We start from the raw sequence: 5,343 nt of genomic DNA, 5'->3' as shown, positions 1-5,343 counted from the left end.
CGTATGGGTGCCGACCTCGATCTGCCGACCTCGTAGCTACTGACGCCGGCTATGCCCCCGCGGCGATACCCGGGCAATACCCGGGCAATAGACCTTTTTCTCTCTATCCCACAATGCACTATTCCAGGGGGTATGACGTAGTTCATCAACCTCATAGATCGTGTGCATCCGATGGTCTTTGCCATACCTTTGCAATTATTTTGTCTTAATATGGGCATACTGATTCCATATATGCGGATTATCGTAAAGGCCATCGATGTTACTAATTATGCAATTATTGAATACACGAATGATGCAGTTACGGAGCGACGCAGAACATCTGTGTAAGAGATTGTGTTTACATTTTATTTTCATCTCCGAAAAAAAAGTGAAACGGACGCCGACAAAATATCACGGCGTGTCCCGTCATTATTTTATCACCATTAGGTCTATAAAATGTATACAAAGTTAGGTTTCAATAGCAGGAAACTTTTTTTGGTGAGGTCACCATGTCCATAAGGCATAAAATGTTGTTTTTGCCCCGAAAGGTATTAGTGATCACGGCGCCATTATCGTGATTATCGGGGATTCCTTTTTGTGATGAAGGCACCAGCCGAAATGTCCGTATTCCAGAATGTAATGAACATAACTCTGTACTCCCCCGGGGAGATGATGTAGTTTGCGACACTCATACCCCCCTGGAATAGTGCATGATGGGAAAGAGGGAAAAAGGTCTATACCCCGGGGCGATATGATCGGGTTAGTAAAATAGTTAGAAGATATGCGAATAGGCATATTAGGGACCGATCACAAACACTTGTTAGGGGGGCTGATGCAAAAAAAATCATCGCGAAAGTTTTTCGCCCCCTTTCAGATCTCTAAAAATTCAGCCTCCCCCCTTTGACATGAAAATTATAGGTCAATCACATAGAAAATCATATAAACTCAATTTTCCTGGGAAAATTTTTGGTCATTTTTCAAGGCCCTCCTCTACCCCTAGGAGGGTCAAAACTAAAGCCCTCCCCACCCTTCTGCATCAGCCCCCCCAACAAGTGTTTGTGAACGTCTCTTGCACTAACTTCACCATGTTGTAGGAATTCCCATATCAACATCAGCCCGCCAATTGAGCGGCGACGGGCCGTATAGCATACCCCGTACCACCCGGTGTTTTCGCGTAAGTATTTGAGGTAGTGCACGCCGCGCGCGCCACTTGAAGAAGGGAACGGAAGTTCGGTTTAAATCGTTAGATCATGCGGCCTGGATATATAGAAAAAATTGGGTAAAATTTCAATGCTATCGACCTTTAAACATGTATTATACTAGGCATATGCATATTTCGTCCTAATAATATTTTATGTAAGGTCATTAAGTTGTGCATTGAAACATTGGTTGAAATCAGGTTGAAATTTCAACGTTGTATCAACGTTGAAGTTTCAACCTGATTTCAACCTCCTTAATTTTTGCATTGAAAGTTGTTTGAAACATGGTTGAGATCAGGTTGAAATTTCAACGTTGTATCGACGTTGAAATTTCAACCTGATTTCAACCAATCTCTAGGTTGAAATCGGGTTGAAATCAGGTTAGGTTAGATTTCGACGTTGTATCAACGTTGATACAACGTCGAAATCCTAACCTGTGCCCACTGGGTAGGCTTTCATATTGTGATGTTTCAAACATAAGTCAAATATGGTACATGTCTGTTGTCACTACTCACTACTACTAATTGAAAGGTGGTCTCTTAACAAGAATGATCTGGTTAGTTTTATATGTGAGGTGCAGGTCAGAGTCAGAGTCAGAGTAGTTGTCTTTGCAAATCCAAAATATTGGGTATTGGTTTTACACCCACCTAGATGTTTACAACATCAACCTGTCCAAAAAATCTGTTATCGGTCAAGTATGTCACATATCTGTTATCACTTAATGCTATAATTGGAAGTGTTCTCCTATAGAAAGTTCTCTTCCAAAAAGACAATGCACAGTTCATATTGCATTGTACAATTTTAATATGGGAAATTATAGCACTGCTGGAAAGGGGTACGGTGTGCTACTAAACAAAATAAATAACAGCATCAATGTTTATGAATAGAATCCGAACGGTTCTGATTTTTATCTCCTTTATTATAGTACCAGTTTGCCTAAACTTCACTTTGTTTTTATTTATAATGAAATTAATTTAGAAATTGGAGATACGACGATAGTTCATGAGTTTCGAATCCGACCTGGAAAGTCGAAATGTTTCGCCTAAAATGCAAAATACTGGACTGATCATGATATGCTGATATGACTGGCGTAAACATAACTCATGATCCGTCGATAGTATGAATTTGTAACCAATCTATCTCTTTGACACTCTCAACTCATCTGATCATCTTTTCATGTGACGGAAGTGATGCTGATTTTATGAAAGTTTGTTTTTGGCATTTCCAATTATTTTTGAATTGTTTATTGAGACATAAACTTACTGGCAGAATAGTAGTCTTCAATTGTTTTCAAAAAGTTGTTTTAACCTTTTTTTACCCCATAATTTCCTATATAAGTTCTTGACTTGTGCCACTCCTCATAGGCTATTGTTCACTCTAGCATTTTATAAAAACAAACAAAAATAGTCTTGCGTAGACAAAACGTCAAACTGCTATATAAAATAATACAATGACAATTAACTAAATGGCTTCGACGAACACTTGTAGGTTAGTGGTTCAAGCATGTGTCAAGTGCCCAATTGGCAACATCAGCAGCTAAAGCAGTATTCAGACTTTTTATTGTACGTACAATATTGTATGCAACATATCTACGTTGTTTAATCTATTGCCATTCTATTTCCAGTAATGTTTAAGTTCTAACGAATGTTTGATGACGTAAAATCGATAATATATTTCTACTAGATATTACATGTAACATATTATCGATTTTTCGTCATCAAACATTCGTTAGAACTTAAACATTACTGGAAATAGAATGGCAATAGATTAAATAACGTAGATATGTTGCATACAATATTGTACGTACAATACACGGAGTCTGAAGCTAGCTTAAGTTGACAGTGTCATTCAGTTTTGTTTTATTATCCGTTGGTAGAAAAATGGTAAATACAAAGGCTTACATGCATAAAAGTCTTTCTTGTATACATCGCAACGCACGGAGACAGCATCTGAAACTGAGACAAGATTTTGGTATTCTTGTCTCAGATCTGAAAAGAAAACAAGAGAGAAAAAATAACAAATACTCATTATAAGTGTACAATGTGCAAAGAATATGCTTATATTCGTCAATTAATGAAACCGAATCAAATAGTTTTCTGTTGAAGATCTTCTACATTACCATTGGTACTGTTTGCGTCCAAACCATCCTCTTAATATTGATCCTCCCTTCTTAGAAGATCTTCCCTTTCTCTTCCCCTTGCTGCATGGTGAGCATGCGCAGCAGCAACATGCTACGATACAAAGAACAATGATGAGGATAACTCCAGCAACAACTGCACCGGCGATGGCACCGGCACTGTAAGAACAAAGGAAAAATACATTGAAGGTAGCACTATATATCAAGACACAGTGCTTTAACCCCAATATGTCTGTACACTTATACAATGACCTTTAAATGTATTTAGTACATACTTCATACTCGAGGGTCAAAGTTTGATCTATAGTTGATTTAATAGAGATCTGTGAAGTGTGCCGCTTGATATGAGACCATGGCCCCTTGTAGTATATAGCTTAATGGAGCATTGGCGTTACGGTACCGCGCCTTCATTTTGAAAAACAAAAACAAAACAAAAAACAAAACAAAAAAAACATGTTCGCCCAAGATCATTGAACATGCTGGATAATTGATCTTTTCTTAATTGATGACATCATGATAATTGTTTATCTGTTGTCTAATAGTATGTATTATGAGTTGTTGTTAACACTTTTTAAATGCTCCTGGAGCATAGTGCTCCTGAAGCACTAACCCTAACCCTTGTGATTCCGGAGCATTGTTCCAGGAACACTTTGTGTTCATGTGCTTTAAGTGATACATATCAATTTGTAAGCGCTCTTTAGCAAAGTCACAGTTCATTGAATTTACAACCGTATGCCAAAACAGGCGAAAATAGTAACTTTTTGCACAAGATTTGCAATTTAAAGAGAATTGGCCATTGCTCATTCTAGTGACGCTAGTATATGGACAATATAAGTGTGCTTTTTCATTTAATGACATAAAGTTTGAAAAATATTGTAAGGAACACTTGAGGTTTAGAATTTTAAAACCTATATTTTGGTTAAAAAATGTGCTTGGATAGGTAGTTTTTGAACAGGTTTTCCACATTCACCTTGTTATAACATTGAATTGCGTTATCTGTTGACCTAGTGACGAAAAGCGTTTTTAGGAAGAAGTGCTAGCTTTCGTTTGATATAAAGAGGTCCATTTTTCAGCTAGTAGTAGGGATGACCATGAAAATTTGAAGTTTCTCTTGTATTGTAGAATCATACCTTATATTAAAGAGCCCATTAAATGGAGCATTTCAGTCTTTAAATGACCTCATTAGGATAAATGGTTCTGAAGTTATGGCCAATTTGATATGCGTGTTTTGAATAGGCAGTTTGGACAGATTATGGACACCAAGGAAGAATGGCACAAAATTTAATAATTTCCAGTTTCAAATTCAGTATTTTCAAAAAAAAACATTTTCAGTAACCCTTGAAAACGAACTACATGATTTATACAAATACTCAGAAGAAGAATTTATAAATACGGCTTTTCATAAATGCATTCGGAGATCTGGTCTTGTGAAATTGCCTTTTTGTTCTATATTTCTTTGTACAAATCCAAGATGGCAGTCATGGAAGAAAAATTATGAACAAATTTGACCAAAAAAATGTATCACCAAATTTTGACAACTTGTTATATTAGTCACAAAACATGTAATAAAGTTGATTTGTAGTGACGATTTTTTTTGTGCGAGGTTTCCGAATTTTGCATCCAAGGCCCAAAAATTATCAAAGTCCAAAAAAGTGCAAAATTCGGAAACCTTGCATAAAAATATATTGGATGAGTCAAGTTTTGTATATTATAATAATAATATTGAACCAATTTCATGTGCAATATTAAGATATTACCTTGGTCATTGCAGAGTACATTGTGCATGTAGGCCTACGGTACTGCATAATTCTGAATCCGATTAAAGTGGGTCTAAATTTCATCATCCAATATGCACCCCTAAATAGTAATGAAATTTTATGAAATTGCACATGGAATTAGATAAATATATATAGTATAGTATACAAACAGTTTACTCACCTAATAAAACTTGGAATTTGGACTAAATTTGCAGTAAAACCACACTTTAATGCAGATAACCTGCAGATTTCTCTTCAGCTTGCTGTGGAG

The sequence above is a fragment of the Amphiura filiformis genome, chromosome 18, assembly GCF_039555335.1.
Source record: "Amphiura filiformis chromosome 18, Afil_fr2py, whole genome shotgun sequence".
Lineage (NCBI taxonomy): Eukaryota > Metazoa > Echinodermata > Ophiuroidea > Amphilepidida > Amphiuridae > Amphiura > Amphiura filiformis.
This window is presented reverse-complemented; position numbering follows the sequence as displayed.